At 39.8% G+C, this 18,815-nt stretch overlaps 1 protein-coding gene across 4 annotated transcripts in view; it reads left to right on the top strand.

Moving 5' to 3' along the window:
- The window catches only part of LOC143270149 (uncharacterized), a 73,219-nt gene that overhangs the window by 10,267 nt on the left and 44,137 nt on the right, over nucleotides 1–18,815 (top strand). The gene's annotated exons all lie outside the window — the stretch shown is intronic.

Genomic DNA, 18,815 nt, shown 5'->3' with positions numbered 1-18,815 from the left:
AATCTATTGCATGTATGTATGTATGTATGTATGTATGTATGTATGTATGTATGTATGTATGTATATATGTGCAGGGATGTGCGTGTATACACAGACACGCCATGGTACGTGTGTGAGGGTCAGATGAGAACTTGCTAGAGTCAGGTCACCCCTTTCTCCACGTGGGTCCCAGGAATTTAACTCATATGATGAGCTTTGGCAGGAAGCACCTTCACCCACTAAGCCATCTGACCAAAGCCGTAACTGTGGTGTTTGTTTGTTTGTTTGTTTGCTTGCTTTTAGCAGTGGGGGAGATAGAAACAAAAGAAAAATGATGGAAATGAAATTAGTGTGCAGCATGATTGGCCAATGATTTCTTACTGATTATATTGCAAGAGCAACATAAGATTTATATAAAGTGGGATTATTAGCCATGTCCTGTGGGAGGACATGCCATTGACATCTCCTCACTGGTGCTTTAAAATTGATGGCAGGTAGGCTGAATGGCAAAGCATTTTTGATCCTCTGGGTGAAAGGGGATGGTAAAAAAAAGCAATCTTTCAAGTCTATGATAACTTTGAAATGTCCCAAAGGTATGGTGATGGGTGAAGGGAGGCCAGGTTGAAAGTCTCCCATCAATACCATCATTTTATTCACTGCCCTTAAAACTTGTAATAGCCGCTATTTACCTGATTTTTTTCCTTAATAACAAAGATAGGAGTATTCTAATGAGAATTACTAGGGGTGATATGGCCAGCTTCAAGCTACTTCTGTACCAGCTGCTGTGCAGTCAATAATTTTTCATGGGTAACAGGCCATTGATTGACCCACACAGGCTGATTTTTTCTGCATGAGTCACAGGAGTATCAATGACCCCCATGGAAAAAATGGTCTAATCCTGCTCTTTTTGACTAGGGGTGGCCTCTAGAGGTTTTAGTATTCCTGTTCCATGTTTTCCTAAGTTTTTACCTGGTAAGTACCCATTTTTCAACATTTGAGTGGTAATAACATCATTAGTACTGCACATGATTATTCCAAGTTGAGATAAGTCTCTACCCAAGAAGATGATTGGTAATCTGGCTATAACACAAGGTTGTATGATACCTTGATAACTGTCCTGATCTTTCCAATTTAAAATTTTTGAACTCCTTTCATGGTTTTGACTTTGTCCTATTCCCTTCAAAGGGGTCAAGGTAGCATCTAATGACCAAGTTATGGGCCATTCCTCCTTTCTAATAATGGTAACATCTGCACCTGTGTCAACCAGATCCGATAATTCCTTGCCAGCCAGCCATAGGGTCATGAGAGTTTTTTGTGCTACTTCTGATACTACTACTGCCCAAATGTACATATTTTCCTTTTAATTAGTATTTTTCACATTAAATGACAAAATATTTCTCACAGTAGTTTGAAAACATGATACTATGTGATACATGTTTGTGTACCTTAGATGATTTTGATAGTTCATGTTGAAGGTATAATATAACATGAACTTTGGCTTGTTCAAATTTGTGAAGTTTTATTTATTCTTCCTTCTTTCCATGTGTCATCAATTTAAATTATAGAAAATACACTTACACTTAATACTTTAGTGTAGATGTAACCAACCATCTTATTAAATAAGAAACACAGAACCAATGTAAAGAAGAAAGCCAAGAGGTCAGAGCTCAGAGCTAAAACCTTACCCTTCCTCCTGTGGTGGTCCTAATTCTCTGAAAGAGACCTACTTCCTGTGTGTCTGTCTTTATATAGTCTTTCTGTTCTGCCTTCTCATTGGTTGTAAACCTAAACACATGACTGCCTCATCACTGCCTGTATGTACAGCCCTCCAGGTCTTCTATGGTATTGAGATTACAGGCATGTGTCTCCAACACTGACTGTATCCTTGACCACACGGAGATCTGCCTAGCTCTTCTACCAAGTGCTGGGATTAAACGCGTGCACCACGAATGCCTAGCTCTGCTATGGCTTGCTATTAGCTCTGTCCCTCGGGCAACTTTATTTATTAACATACAAATAAAATCACATTTCAGTACAAATAAAATACCACCATACTTTAGAACCCTCCTTTAGCAAAAATTAGTTCTTACAGTGATTTGACTTTTTTCTGAAAACAGGTATTTTGGCACATGTGTAGAACAGGCACAGATACAATCCCAGCACTTGGGAGGCAGAAGCTGTCAGATATGTCTCAGTTCAAGGCCAGCCTGGTCTACAAAGACAGTTCTACTCTACACAGATATACATAGTGAGACTACATTCATTGGTAGAGACATCTAGACTTTCCAGATATTCTAAAGTTACAATGGGCTTAATAGGTAGAATTAGTAAATTAGCATACTGTGTCATTAACTTTTTCCAAAATTCAAATGAAATATCAGTTTTGGAGGATAGCTAGACCCTCTATGATGTCCCCATAATTTTTTATGTCCTGATTCTCAGAGAAGGAAATGCAGGCTGTAAGTCTATGTGCTCAGAGTTTTGAAGAAGACCAATATCCAATGTTGTTTTTCATTGCTGTATGGACTTTGCATTTAGAGGACAAATGAGTCTTAAGTTACATCACCTTGTCTCCATAGACATGGAAGGTCTTGTCAGTGTGTGACAAAAGAATTACCAGAATTGTTCTAGTTTTTGTATATTTTGTATTAAAATTCATAAAAATGATTGTCTTGTCAAAGTTTTGAGCATTATAGGCCACTAGTTGTTAGGAAACAAATGAATTCTTGACCATGATGCTCATATTTTGAAGAAATTTTAAAGTTATTTTTATATGAGCACAGTTTACTGAAAGTTGCTTTTTTCATACTGAACCACCTCTCCTTAATGTAAACATGTAATCTATCTAGAAATTCAGACATGCTCAATTTTGCTAAATATAGAAGTAGAATTAACATTCTACATAATTTTACTTTACAATTTCTTTATTTAGTCTTTTTCCAGATGACTTGCCTATCAGTGAGAATGAGGTACAATATCACTTTGTTGACATTGTTCTGTAGTTTTAAACTAAAACTATTTTATGAAATCTGGTGTCTCTGTGTTGAGTGAATATATAGTTAGGATTGTAGTATCTCTTTTAGGAGTATAGCATTTTCTTCCAGTCTCTTCAGACTAGGTCTGGTTTGAAATCAAAATGATGAGATATTAGAATAGCCATGCTTTCTTATTTTTACTTACATCTATATGGAAAATATTTTTCCAACTTGTCAACCTTAGTTTATGTCTCTCACTGGTAGTCAAATCTGTTTCACAGAAGCAAAAAAAACAAACAAACAAACAAAAAAAAAACATCGACCTGCTTTTCTTACCCATTCTACTTGTCTCTATCTCTTCCTTAGGCAGTTAAGACCATTAACACTTTTAGTTATTATTTAAGGTGGTCTGTATATAGTTTTGAGGGTTGTCTGCTATTTGAGAAGCATGGGTTAGAACTACCAGTTCAGCCTGCTGATTTGTGGTATGGGCTGGAAGAGCTTGCGTTTTGACCACTATGGTATCTGAGACAATTGCATATTCCACTCCATGTACTCCTTTATATAGGAAGATGCTGCCATCTGTATACCATGTATAAGTGGCCTGAAGTAATGCTCATTTCTGCATATGTATCAGATGGGGTGGTGACTCTCTTAGGGTCTCAACGTGTGAGTGTGATGGGGAGTATTCCAGGACTGGTTGGGAGAGAAGATTTGAGATGTAAAGAGGTGGACATGGTTGAAAAGTCAGTGCTGTGTTCTCAACCAGTGCCACCTGAAGGGAGAACTTGAGAGGGAGGTAATGTTAGAAGGCCCTTATATGTTAAAAGGTGTGACAGATGGTGAAGAGAAAGGACAGTAATGGGTGACTCAAAGGTTGGCTTCATAAGGAGGTGCTTTCCATCTGGAGTCTCAGGATCCAGGTTGATACATTGTGAGAGGGCCTTTGTAAAGCAGTTGAGGAATTCAGATGAGTTTTCATTTTTCCCCTGTATGACCTCTTGGACTTTTTCATGATTTATTGACTTAAGGACAGTCTTGCAGAAGCCAGCTAGGAGGCAGGTTCAAACCTATTTCTAGCTAGAATGTCCCCTGGGTTATTGTAATCCCATCCCGGCTCCTGGTCTGGGACTGCCCTAGCCCTCACTGGGTAGGTGTTATCTGTTGGCTGGAGTTTGCCTGCATGGAACCTAGCCTGATCACCAGACTCACCTAAGCTCCTCTGGGGCAAGATTGTTTGTACAAACAATCATATAGACATCATGAAAGGTAAGATCATAGGATTGGGTAATGTACTGGAATTATTTAATAAAAAAGTGGAAGAATTGACCGTATAGGACCCCAACCTATTTTATATTTGGGAGAGCTCAGATAATGAAAAGGGGACATTTACCCTGACTAGACCATCCACCCCAGCAACCACTCGCAAACGAAGAACTGGGGCTGGTCTAGATTGAGGAGGTATAGGAGGTCCCAAGGTAGAGCAGGAACAATGAACAGGAGGACTAGGGGCTGTTTGTGTATTAAAAGTGGATGCCAGGGAGGGTTGACCTGGTGGATGACCTGTTTCTGAGGATGGAGAAAGGGAAACTGAGGGGACTGGAAGAGAGTGCCACGGACTGCCCCACTGGGAGTACCACGACTGTAGGAGAATCAGGGCTTGGGTAGTCAGGAAGGCAAGGATTCGGCGACTGACAGACAGACAACACACTCAAAAGCGGTTTGAATCTGCTGCAATTTTACTTCTGTAAATCAGTAGTTTATATACAGAAAAGAAAACTATCAAGTCATACAAGGAACAAGAGCTTGGCAATAATTCAATTACATCATCTTTAAAAAAATCAAGCACACAGTTACTAATTGGTGCTAGACGTATGCCTTCACTCACAAGAACTTGATGACCCAAAGAGCAGTCTGTGTTTTTTTAAACTTAGTACAGTTCCTAGACTTGTGTAGGCTTCTTGCAGCTGTGTCCTTCATCTTTATCTCAGCCGCTTGCTAGTTTATTATGTACTTCTACTTTTCTGGTTCTCATGACCCATTTAGCCAATTTGGATGCTGCAGATCCTCCCTAAGTCTTTCTTCAGTTCTTTACCACATATCTCTTCTAATATAAAACCTTTTTACCTGCTGGAATATGGACTCTTGTACTTTTACACCTGTAAGGGGAAGGAGTTCTGCTGTAGTCCTTAAGTTTTCCATGCTGAACTTTCTCAACAGAGGGGCCCACCATCTGCCTCCTATGAGATAATGTTTTCTGCCATAAATCACTTTAGTTGGGATTCCTAAAGGATTCCTAGTGGGTGAGTGTTCATTCCCTAGAAGTGCCTGAACTATTATACTTTCTATTATCTAGCGGCTTGAGGCTTGAGGTTTTTTTTTTTTTTTTTTGATGGGCAAGACAACATCCTTTATTCTTTTATTTTGTGATATATATTTTTTACTTTACAATACCATTCAGTTCTACATATCAGCCATGGGTTCCCCTATTCTCCCCGCTCCCACACCCTCCCCTTACCCCCAGCCCACCCTCCATTCCCTCCTCCTCCAGGACAAGTCCTCCCCCGAGGACTGTGATCAACTTGGTAGACTCAGTCCAGGGAGGTCCAGTCCCTTCCTCCCAGACTAAGCCAAGTGTCCCTGCATAAGTTCCTGGTTTCAAACAGCCAACTCATGGAATGAGCACAGGACTTGGTCCCACTGCCTAGATGCCTCCCAAACTGATCAAGCCAATCAACTGTCTCACCTATTCAGAGGGCCTGATCCAGCTGGGAGCCCCTCAGCCTTTGGTTTATAGTTCATGTGTTTCCATTCATTTGGCTATTTTTTTTCAATAATTGAGTAAAACTGAAATTTATTATATGCCACAGTCATCCTAGGGACCTCCATGCTATATATATAGCCTCTATGGTTCTATGGGTTGTTGTCTAATTGTTCATTTTATATCTAGAATCCACCAATGAGTGAGTACATACCATAACTGTCTTTCTGGGTTTGGGTTACCTCACTCAGGATGATTTTTTCTAGTTCCATCCATTTGCCTGCAAATTTCATGCTTTCATTGTTTTTCTCTGCTGAGTAGTACTCCATTGTGTATATGTACCACATTTTTTTCATCCATTCTTCCGTTGATGGGCATCTAGGTTGTTTCCAGGTTCTGGCTATTACAAATAGTGCTGCTATGAACATAGCTGAGCATGTATCTTTATGGTATGTATCAGCATTCTTTGGGTATATGCCCAAGAGTGGGATGGCTGGGTCTTGAGGTAGTTCGATTCCTAATTTTCTGAGAAACCGCCATACTGATTTCCATAGTGGTTGTACAAGTTTACATTCCCACCAACAGTGGAGGAGTGTTCCCTTTGCTCCACATCCTCTCCAACATTGGTTGTCATTGGTGTTTTTGATCTTAGCCATTCTAACAGGTGTAAGGTGGTATCTCAGAGTCGTTTTGATTTGCATTTCTCTGATGATTAAGGATGTTGAGCATTTCTTTAAATGTCTTTCAGCCATTTGTAGTTCTTGTTTTGTGAATTCTCTGTTTAGCTCTTTAGCCCATTTTTTAATTGGACTGTTCAGTGCTTTGATGTCTAGTTTCTTGAGTTCTTTATATATTGTGGAGATCAATCCTCTGTCAGATGTGGGGTTGGTGAAGATCTTTTCCCAATCTGTTGGGTGTCTTTTTGTCTTATTGACTGTGTCTTTTGCCCTGCAAAAGCTTCTCAGTTTTGAGAGGCCCCATTTATTAATGGTTGTGCTCAGGGTCTGTGCTGTCGGTGTTTTATTTAGGAAATGGTCTCCAGTGCCAATGCGTTCAAGAGTGCTTCCTATCTTCTTTTCTATTAAGTTTAGTGTAACTGGATTTATGTTTAGGTCTTTGATCCACTTGGACTTGAGTTTTGTGCATGGTGACAGATATGGATCTATTTGTAATCTTTTACATATTGACATCCAGTTATGCCAGCACCATTTGTTGAAGATACTTTCTTTGTTCCATTGTATAGTTTTGGCTCCTTTGTCAAAAACCAGGTGTTCATATGTGCATGGATTAATGTCAGGGTCTTCAATTCGATTCCATTGGTCCATATGTCGGTTTTTATACCAGTACCAAGCTGTTTTTATTACTATAGCTCTATAGTAGAGTTTGAGGTCCGGGATGGTGATGCCTCCAAGGGTTGCTTTATCGTATAGGATTCTTTTAGCTATCCTGGGTCTTTTGTTTTTCCATATAAAGTTGAGTATTTTTCTTTCCAAGTCTGTGAAGAATTGTGTTGGGATTTTGATGGGGATTGCATTGAATCTGTAGATTGCTTTTGGTAAGATTGCCATTTTTACTATGTTAATCCTACCTATCCATGAGCATGGGAGATCCTTCCATTTTCTGATATCTTCTTCAATTTCTTTCTTTAGAGATTTAAAGTTCTTATCAAAAAGGTCTTTCACTTGTTTAGTTAGTGTTATCCCAAGGTATTTTATATTATTTGTGGCTATTGTAAAGGGTGATGTTTCTCTGACTTCTTTCTCAGCCCTTTTATCATTTGTGTATAGGAGGGCTACTGATTTTTTTGAGTTGATCTTGTATCCTGCCACTTTACTGAAGGAGTTTATCAGCCGTAGAAGTTCCCTGGTAGAGTTTTTGGGGTCACTTATGTATACTATCATATCATCTGCAAATAGTGAAAGTTTGACTTCTTCCTTGCCAATTTGTATCCCTTTGATCTCCTTTTGTTGTCTTATTGCTCTAGCTAGAACTTCTAGTACTATATTGAATAAATATGGGGAGAGTGGACAGCCTTGTCTTGTTCCTGACTTTAGTGGTATCGCTTTGAGTTTCTCTCCATTTAATTTGATGTTTGCTGTTGGCTTGCTATAAATTGCTTTTATTATGTTTAGAAATGTTCCTTGTATTCCTATTCTTTCTAAGACCTTTATCATGAAGGGGTGTTGGATTTTGTCAAAGGCTTTTTCAGCATCTAGGGAGATGATCATGTGGTTTTTTTCTTTCAGTTCGTTTATATGGTGTATTACATTGACTGATTTCCGTATGTTGAACCATCCTTGCATCCCTGGGATGAATCCTACTTGGTCGTGATGGATGATTGTTTTGATGTATTCTTGGATTCGGTTTGCCAATATTTTGTTGAGTATTTTTGCATCAATGTTCATGAGGGAGATTGGTCTGTAGTTCTCTTTCTTTGTTGCATCTTTGTGTGGTTTGGGTATCAGGGTAATTGTAGCCTCATAAAAAGAGTTTGGTAGTGTTCCTTCTGTTTCTATTGTGTGGAACACTTTGAAGAGTATTGGTATTAGTTCTTCTTTGAAGGTCTGGTAGAATTCTGCACTGAAGCCATCTGGTCCTGGGCTTTTTTTAGTTGGGAGACTTTTGATGACTGTTTCTATTTCTTTAGGGGTTATTGGTCTGTTTAAATGGTTTATCTGGTCTTGATTTAATTTTGGTATTTGGTATTTATCCAGAAAATTGTCCATTTCTTCCTGGTTTTCCATTTTTGTGGAGTACAGGTTTTTGAAGTATGATCTGATGATTCTCTGGATTTCCTCATTGTCTGTTGTTATGTCTCCCTTTTCATTTCTGATTTTGTGAATTTGGGTGTTCTCTCTTTGCCTTTTGGTTAATTTGGCTAGTGGTTTGTCTATCTTGTTGATTTTTTCAAAGAACCAACTCTTTGTTTCATTGATTTTTTGTATTGTTCTCTTGTTTTCTATTTCGTTTATTTCAGCCCTCAATTTGATTATTTCCTGGCGTCTATTTCTCCTGGGTGAGTTTGTTTCTTTTTGTTCTAGAGCTTTCAGTTGTGCTGTTAATTCATTGGTATGGGATTGCTCCATCTTCTTTATGTGTGCATTTAGAGCTATGAATTTTCCTCTTAGCACTGCTTTCATAGTGTCCCATATGTTTGGGTATGTTGTACTTTCATTTTCATTGAATTTTAGGAACTCTTTAATTTCTGTCTTTATTTCTTCCTTGACCCATTGATGTTTCAGGTGGGTATTATTCAGTTTCCATGAGTTTGTGGGTTTTCTATAATTTTTGTTGTTATTGAGTTCTAACTTTAAGGCATGGTGGTCTGAAAAAATACAGGAGGTTATTCCAATTTTTTTGTATCTGTTGAGATTTGTTTTGTGTCCAAGCATGTGGTCAATTTTTGAGAAGGTTCCATGGGGTGCTGAGAAGAAGGTATATTCTTTTGTGTTAGGATGGAATATTCTGTAGATATCTGTTAGGTCCATTTGAGTCATAACATCTGTTAGGTCCTTTATTTCTTTGTTAAGTTTCAGTCTGGTAGATCTATCTTTTGGTGAGAGTGGTGTGTTAAAATCTCCCACTACTAATGTGTGGGGTTTGATGTGCGTTTTAAACTTTAGTAGTGTTTCTTTTATGAATGTGGGTGCTTTTGTATTTGGAGCATAAATGTTTAGAATCGAGACTTCATCTTGGTGGATTTTTCCTGTGATGAATATGTAATGTCCATCCTGGTGTCTTTTGATTGATTTTAGTTTGAAGTCTATTTTATTAGATATTAGGATAGCTACACCAGCTTGTTTCTTAGGTCCATTTGCTTGGAAAACCTTTTCCCAGCCCTTTACTCGGAGGTAGTGTCTGTCTTTGGAGTTAAGGTGTGTTTCTTGTATGCAGCATATGGATGGGTCCTGTTTTCTAATCCATTCTGTTAGCCAGTGTCTTTTTATAGGTGAGTTGAGACCATTGATATTGATGGATATTAATGACCAGTGATTGTTAATTCCTGTTATTTTTTGGTTGTGTTGTGTTGTCCTTCTGTGGTGTATGTTGGTGTAGGATTATCTATTGCTTGATTTTTCATGGATGTGTTTAGCTTCTTTGGGTTGAATTTTCCCTTCTAGTGCTTTCTGTAGGGCTGGGTTTGTGGACAGGTATTGATTAAATCTGGTTTTATCCTGGAATATTTTGTTTACTCCGCCTATGGTGATTAAGAGTTTTGCTGGGTATAATAGTCTGGGTTGGCATCCATGGTCTCTTAGTGTCTGCATGAGGTTTGTCCATGATCTTCTATCTTTCATAGTCTCTATTGAGTAGTCTGGTGTTATTCTGATGGGTTTGCCTTTATATGTTACTTGGTCCTTTTCCTTTGCAGCTCTCAATATTTTTTCTTTATTCTGTGTGTTTAGTGTTTTGATTATTATGTGGCGAGGGGACTTTTTTTTTGGATCCAGCCTATTCGGTGTTCTGTAAGCTTCTTGTATCTTCATAGGTATTTCTTTCTTTAGGTTAGGAAAGTTTTCTTCTATGATTTTGTTGAATATATTTTCTGTGCCTTTGAGTTGGTATTCTTCTCCTTCTTCTATCCCTATTATTCTTAGGTTTGGTCTTTTCATGGTGTCCCAAATTTCCTGGACGTTTTGTGTTAGGACTTTTTTGTCTTTATTGTTTTCTTTGACTGACGAATCTATTTTCTCTATCGTGTCTTCAGTGTCAGAGATTCTCTGTTCCATCTCTTGCAATCGGTTGGTTATGCTTGTTTCTGTAGTTCCTGTTCGTTTTGTCAGGATTTCTATTTCCAGCATTCCCTCAGCATGTGTTTTCTTTATTGTCTCAAATTCATTTTTCAGATCTTGGAATGTTTCTTTCATCTGTTTAATTGCTTTTTCTTGGCTTTCTTTGATTTCTTCCCATTTTTGTTCGTTTTTTCTTCCATTTCTTTAAGGGAGTTTTTTATTTCCTCTTTAATGGAGTTTTTCATTTCCTCTTTAAGGGAAGTTTTTATTTCCTCTTTAAGGGTGTTTTTTATTTCCTCTTTAAGGAAAGTTTTTATTTCCTCTTTAAGGTAGTTTTTCAATTCCTCTTTAAGGAAAGTTTTTATTTCCTCATTGAGGGAATGTTTTATTTCTTCTTTAAGGGCCTCTATCATCTTCTTAATGTCATTTTTAGGGTTGATTTCTTCTGTTTCTTCTGTCATGGTATGTTTAGGTCTTGCAGGTGTAGAATCACTAGGTTCTGATGTTGCCATATAGGTCTTTATGTTGTTGCCTGTATTTTTGCACTGGCGTCTACTCATCTCTTCCTCTGTGAGGTGCAGGTGGTGTCTGTGTCTGAGAGTGCCTCTCTTGTTCTAATTTTTAGTCTTGGTTTAGTAGTGGTTCTTGGTTAAATTGGTGCTATTGGGCTATTTCTTCAGGGGCAGCTGATTTCGATCGGTGAATTATATACTTATGATTCTGGTGATCTGGTTTGGTGTCTGGGTAGCGCCTTCTTCTGTGTTCTCAGGTCACTTTTTGTTCATTTGTCAACTCCTCAGCTGATCTTGTTTCTTCAGACTTTAAACTGTAGGCATCTGAATCCTCTCCCAGATGGGTTTCAGCTGAGCAGGGTAGTCTCACCAACACCTCCAAGTTGTTGGGTTTCACAGGATCAGCAGCTGGGCCCTGGGTTGTCCTCAGACGGAGTGTTCAGATTCGTTCTGGTTCTGACCCACGGAGATAGCTTCTTCCCCAGATGTTGGGGTTAGGGGCGTCCCTGTTCCAAGCTGCTTATCTCCGTCCCTGGGCCTGTTTACCTCTGCGGTCTGCAGCCGGGCCTGTATGTCCCTGTCAGCTGCCGCTGGGTCTGTCTGCCTCTGGGGGCCGCCACCGGGCCTGAATGTCCCTGTCGGCCGCTGCCGCCGGGCACGTCTACCTCAGCGGGCTGCCGCTGGGCCCGTCTACCTCCACGGGCCCCTGCCGCAGGCCTCGAGGCTTGAGGTTTTTAAGGAATAGTTCATTCTGCTATATCTAATTATTCCTCCACAGTTCACAACCCAAGCATTCATTAATTTTGGCTGTGTTTTATCGATTAATTAGAACATTATCAGAAAAGCAGTTATACAGAACCCATAGCCCTGAGAACTCATGATCTGTGAAGTATGTGTCCTTCGAGAAGGAGACATAACACAGGCACTCTGGCAGGGACCTCCAGGGAGCTTAGTCCCATGGGACACGTATCTCCCGTACGCTATAATTGACATAATTGTTCATGTCACACGGATGACACTGGAGTTGGTGTGGCAAGAGAAGAAGATGTGGACTTTGGCTTTGGTTTATAGAGTGGTTGCTCATTAGCTGGCTCAAAAGAAAATGTTTCATCCTGTTCTGACTTCATAGCTAGTAATAGCTGGGTGGGGGAACAGAGAGAAGGCTTAGAGAGAAGGTAAGAGAAGGCTTTGACATATAGGGTCTCTTTCCATTTCCCCGATCACTCACAATAGTTGTAAAGGTCCCATATAATATTGGGATCTAGTGTGCCATTATGTGGCCATTTAGATTGATTATCTAAAGGATAATGAGGCCAAACTGTATTGCACAAGCGAACAAGTTTAGGGCCTTTCAAATCAGGAGCCAGGTGTGAAGGCTTGAGATTTTCTAGGAGGCATCACAAGGGGGTGTGAGAAGGTATGGAGTGCAGGGCTCCCATGGATGAGAGGGGAGGGAATCATTCACTGCAGCCTGTAGTCATGGGCATCTCCTGACTCAGGGAGGACCGGCCAGGGACCAAGCCATTCAGAGGGTCATCACCCAACTCAACTGGGGTCCTGCTTAGCCCGGCTAAGCCAACAGAGAGACTCAGGTGCCTGGTAGCAGGGCTTTAGTAGAAGCCAGAGGGCGAGAGAAAACCGAGCTCTAGGGGGAAGGAATCATCCAGAGGAAAGGCTGAAATGGTAGACTTTTGTGGCTCCTTTTGTGAGAAGATGGGAGAGCACAGGAAGGGATGCTTATAACTGCCTGATTGCATCTCTTAGGATGGGGGTGTGGTCAGGTGAAGAGGGCCAGCCTTAGCCTTAAAGACACTGTCTGGGGATACCTCCACTTCCAAGAGTACTAGAGGGGTGCTGGACATTCAAAGGTCACTTCCTCAGACCCAGGAAAAGGTTTACACCAACCAAAAGGGGAACTCACCTAATTGCCGCTGTTGGATGGAATGCTGAGCGATCGGTGAGCTGGAAGTTTGGTCTGTTGCAGATGGACAGGAGATGAGGGATAGAGTCTTAGTGTGGCTCAGACCATAAGGGGAGAGCACAGGCACCAAGGGAGTCTATCCCGGGTTTCGACACCAAATGTAAGTAAACCGCAAAAACTCTGGGTTTGGTGTCCTGGGTTTTGGCACCAAATGACCGTAAACCACAGAAACTCTGGGTTTGGTGACCCAGGTTTTGGCACCAAATGTTAGTAAACCACAGAAACTCTGGGTTTGGTGTCCCAGGTTTCAGCACCAAATGTAAGTAAAGTGCAAAAACTCTGGGTTTGGTGACCAGGGTTTTGGCACCAAAATATTAGTAAATTGATGGCTGAAACTGCAAGGAGACAATTCAGCCCTGGAAGGCGAGGTATCCCAGACACCTCGAGCTACTCAGAACAAGAGTTCTGCCCTGAAGGTGGCCCGGACACCTGGAGCTGTTTTGCACAGTCTGATGGCTTGGACTGCAAAGAAACAGTCCAACCTTGGAGAGGAAGGTTTTCTGACTTCTCGGGAGAGTCAGGACTGGAACTGCTTCAGCAAGGAAGGGTACCCTGACTCTTCGGGAAAGTCAGGCTATCCTGACTCTTCGGGAAGGTCAGGATTTACCTGGTATGATGGTATGATGGGGGATGGTTTCCCCCCAGGAAACAGCAATCCTGCTCCTCTCCTGGAGAGCCACAATGTCTGGCTCAGTGTTACCAGCTCTTTCTCGCTTAGTCCAGTAAGGGACTTCCCAGCAAGGTTCTTCTGTTCAGCTCCCCCTTGCTCAGTCCACCATGGGACGTCCCAGTAAGGCTCTTCTGTTCACCAGTCAATGAAGGTCTTCACACAATACTCTTTTGAGAAAGAGGTTTATTTGGGAAGGAGGAGTCCAGGAGAGTATCTGCCTCTACCAGGATGGAGTGAACAGCTCACAACTGACCAGGCAGGGCGGTTTATTTAGGATGTCTAGGGCTCAGAGTCAACTGTGATTGGTTAGTTTATTTTCTGCCCAGGGATTGGCCAGTTTTGTGAGCAAGGGGCAGAGATGGCCCCGATTTCAAGGCTAAACTGTATTTCTTTCACTGTCCTTTCTTGGCTTTTTGACACTACCTCTAAGGCCAGGGCACATTTCTTTCATTTACTCTGATTCTAGGGGCCAAGAGTGTTATTTTGGTACTGGTCTCAGAGTCAGGACATATTTCCTGGGTTCTGGGTTTGGGGATAAAGTGTTCACGTCTCTGGCTCAGGTCCCAAACACAGGCTGTGTTTCTTTCCCTGGTCCTGTTCCCTAGGGCCAGGATTCTACTGTCCTGCTCTGTGATTGGTTGATTTCACAAATCAGTTGGACAGCGGCAGAAATGGTTCTGATTTGAGCTAAACTGTGTTTCTCTCACTGGCTTTATCTGAGCCATCCTTCCCTAATTCTGCAATCTAGGTTCTGGGTGGATTTCTCAAACCAGCCCCTTTTCCCTACAAGTAAGAATGGTAACTTTTTGAGGTTGGGGGTACTATCTATTCTCTTTCACAACTTGTAGAATATCACTCAAATCCTTTCTAGTTTTCAGAATTTTCATTGAAGTGGTTCTCTTATTTAGAGGAGCCTCCCATTGAAAGGGATTTGAATATCTCTTTTGAAAATTTGCACATAGTTTCTTGTTTATGTATATTTACTATTAACAGTTATGATTATTTTATGACATGTGTTTTTTTTTTAAATTCTGTCCAAACAAATGGATTTTTACAGAAATGTACAAAATATTCCAAGAAAACATTAAAGAATACATGACTTTTCTCGACAGCACATGGGGCATTCTTGAAACGTGAATTCTTATTATGACAAAGCAAATGCCAACAAAGACAGAAATAATGAAATTACATTCTGCATTATATATGACCACTATTTATTAAATGTATATACCATATCAAAATACTTAAATTCATAGAAGTTAAATAGCATACAATTCAAACAAAATTGAGTGAAGGAAGAAATGAAAAGGATATTGTAAAACTTCTAGAATTTATTGAAAATGAAAACCAGTATAATCAAACCTAAGAGACACAATTAAAGCAACCAATAGTGTGAAGTTTACAGAGTTATTTCCCTGATTAGATCATTTTCACAGTGGTATACACACCAAAACCTTTTTTACGATATTGGTTTCTGCAGTTACTTCTGGATATGTAATCATAAAAGAAGATTTTGAATCAGAGGGTCAGGTGTAAGAGAACATTCAATGTTTGCATTCTCTGTGCCTGGGTTGTTCCACTTAATATGATTTTTTTTCTAAAAAAAATACCCATCCAGTTGCCTGCTATAATGTTTCATTACTCTTTATAGCTTGATAGTGTTGTATAACGTTTATGTGCCACATTATCATTGGTACATTATTCTGCTCAATGATGCAAGCCCCTCGAGGCAAATGAGTAGTCAGGCCCCTCCCCTGAGGACCTCTAACCACCAGGGTCCACACACAGAACACTCTAAGTGCTCTGAAGGTTGGGTCCAGTCTCTGCTCTAAAGAATAAAGTGCCAATGCTCATAACTTGAAATACCACCAATCCCTGAGTTCACCCCAAGATCTGAACATGAATTCCCACCAGTCCCTACTATGGGACACTCTGACTTGCAGGAAACACTATGTAAGCCCTATATTCTGCTAAGTTCTCTGCTGCTTCTCATAAGAGCAGAGGCAGACACCCTTCTAGATTTTTCCCTTCAAATAAATCTCTTGTATGAGCATTGCATAGTACGATTTTCTGGTATTCCCTGCCTCCTGACTGCCAGCATTCCTTGATTTTCAGATTTATAACACTTTGCTGAAGCCTCTGGACTCAGAGCTATAATATTTTCAATGGATATTTAGGTTATTTCAATATCCTAGTTCTTGTGAAAAGGGAGTCTATGAAGACTTTGGAACCAGTATCTCTGAAGTAGGATGTTGATTCATTTGAACATATGCCAGTTGGGGTGCAGCTGGGTCATATAGTAGATTTATTTTTAGTGTTTCAAGCATTACTTTATTTTCATAAATTACTAATTATATTTACAAATGTTTTGGTACATTTACACAGCACCAAATTTGTTTTGTATTTACTTTCTTTTCTTAAGAAATGTTTTATTCATTTTACATACCAATTACAGATCTCTCTCTTCCCTCCTCCTTCCCCCTCCATTCCCTTCTACAATAAGGTAAGACCCCCCATGTAGAGTCAGCAGAGCCTGGTGCATTCAGTAGAGGCAGGTCCAAGCCCTTCTCCCTGCCTAAAGGTTGTGCAAAGTGTCCAACCATAAGGAGTGGGCTCCAAAAAGCCAGTTCATTTACCAGCGATGGATCTTGATCCTACTGCCAGGGGTCCCCTTACGCAAATCAAGCTATACAACTGTCTGAATTATGCAGAGGGCCTAGCTCAGTACCATGGAGGCTCCACAGGTGTTGGTCTAAATGTCATGAGTTCCCACTAGTTTTGTTTGGTTGTCTGTAGGCTTGTTCATCATGATCTTGATGCTCTTTGCTCATTGAATCTCTCTTCTCTCCCTCTCTCCCTCCCTCCCTCCCTCCCTCCCTCCCTCCCTCCCTCTCTCTCTCTCTCTCTCTCTCTCTCTCTCTCTCTCTCTCTCTCTCTCAGACTGAACTCCTGGAGCTCAGCCTGGTGTTTGGCTGTGGATCTCTGCATCTTCCTCCATCAATTACTGAAGAAAGGTTCTATGACGACAGTTAGGGTATTCACCAATCTGATTACTTGGGTAAGCCAGTTCAGTTCAGGTGCCCTCTCCACTATTGCTAGTAGTCTAAGCTGGGGTCAACCTGTAGATTCCTGGGAACTTGCCTAGCACCAGGTTTCTCCCTATCCACATGAAGTCTCCCTCTATCATGGTATCTCTTTCATTGCCCAGCACCAAATTTAAAAGTAAAGAAATTATATGATTTTTTGAATGCTTCATGATCTAATGATTGAATATTCAGCTTCTATCTCTTTAAAGTGCCTTGATATTTTCTTTCATTTGTACTGAATTTCTAAATACTATGGGAAATCATGGAAATCATTTAAGTTATATTAATCTTGCAATCAAAATGGCAAATATGCATATATACATGGTATAACATATTTTGATGCTTTTATTTTTATTTCTGAGATTTTAATACAATTAAAACATTTCTTCCTCTGTTCAGTTTTCTCTAAACTTTCCTTAAACCCTCCCTGCTTTCCTTCATATCTGTGACCTCTTTTTCACTAATTGTTATTGCATTTACATATGTAAATACATATATATATTCACGAGCATAACATATTCACTCTGTCTACTAATACCTGTATGTATGCTTTTGTTCTTTATCATTTGACATTGGGAAACCAATTGATGTGCTCTTCCCTGGTGAGGAAGACCTCTCCTGCACCCATTTTCTTCAGTTCTCTATACTTCATTGTGTAGGATTTATGCTTCATGGTATTTTTCCTGTCCACTTTCACAGGTCCATTGAATTTGCTCTTGTTCAGTTCAAATATGGTTTTTTTTTTTATATCATTCTAGTTTTCCAGGTGGCCACTACAGTTGTTATTAAAATCTATTCTATAAATTACATAGTACACTCATATTATGTGGTTGATTTCCTTTATGGTGATAGTGACATGAGTGAGATTATAGCTAAGATAGTAGGGCACCTGCCTGGCATATTCAAGGCATGAGCTTTTTTTCCCATCATTGCATAAACTGTGCTACACTAGATGTGGAAATGCACATAAAATGATGATCAATTTAAGAATATCATTAGTCACTTAGTGAACCTGAGGTTGTCCTGACTTACAGGAATCACTGTCTGTTGAATTAAGAAAGATACTTTTAGCCAGATATTTATTTTACCCTTGAACACTACTGTACCACTGGGCTTGCAACATTACAGCTCAGTACTGGGCCTTGGTTACTAGAATTGGCAGTAATATATATGAAACCATAGAAATACATGAAACTATTAGACTTTCAGAATAAATTTTATACTAATTTTGATTAAAAACTGAATACCTCTCAGCCAGAAATTCTGTAGGTATCCTCATTTTAATACATAAACGAAACACACAACATCCATAGTGTGGTTCACAGAAATTGTGAACCCAGATGTAGTGGAACTGGGGAAGTAGAATTGGGACAGTTCAGTTTGTTCCTGTGATGGAGCCAGAATGTGATCCCACCTTAGTCTCACAGGTTTACTGAACATTTGCATGATCTTTTATTTTTTTTAAGGCTTTATTTATTTTAATTTAGTTTATTTGTTTTTGACAAAATAATATATGTATTCAATATGAATATATAAGGGTGAAAATATGGTGTTTAGTCATGTACTAACAATGTGAGATGATTCCATTTATGAACCTATTACTTTATCCCTCAGCTCATATACTCAAATGATTGGAATTAGGGAAAACTCCACTCACACACATTTTCTAAATTTATGTACATTTCAATTCGTTTTCAGAGCAGTAGATCTGTTTATGTCATCTTCAAACATTCTTTATTTAATTATTTCCTCTGAGGTTAAACCCTTCTATGTAAATGGGACCCATTAAGACACAGAATGTTTAAAGAAAGATAAACAATTTGTTCTAAAGGGAAAGGAAACATCCTATCACCCAGAGAACTTCTTTAAGCTCACTCAGTAAGGAAACACTCATATTAGTTTCAGGAATTCTTGAACCTGAGCACATTCATTATTCTAAAAATATCTGACAGACACTTTCAGACAAGCTGAGAAGCATAGAACAGGCTGAGAAAAAGCCTAGTACCTTTCCAATGTCCTGTGTCTCCCAAACACAGCAACTCTAATTATATAAAGATCAGGCCTGTTTTTCCTCCAAGGGCATCTATGTTCATAATAATATACACCAACAAAAACATG

This window comes from Peromyscus maniculatus, chromosome 22, assembly GCF_049852395.1.
Source record: "Peromyscus maniculatus bairdii isolate BWxNUB_F1_BW_parent chromosome 22, HU_Pman_BW_mat_3.1, whole genome shotgun sequence".
NCBI classification, from domain to species: domain Eukaryota; kingdom Metazoa; phylum Chordata; class Mammalia; order Rodentia; family Cricetidae; genus Peromyscus; species Peromyscus maniculatus.
The sequence above is the reverse complement of the archived record's forward strand: the minus strand, read 5'-3'. Positions and strand labels throughout refer to the sequence as shown.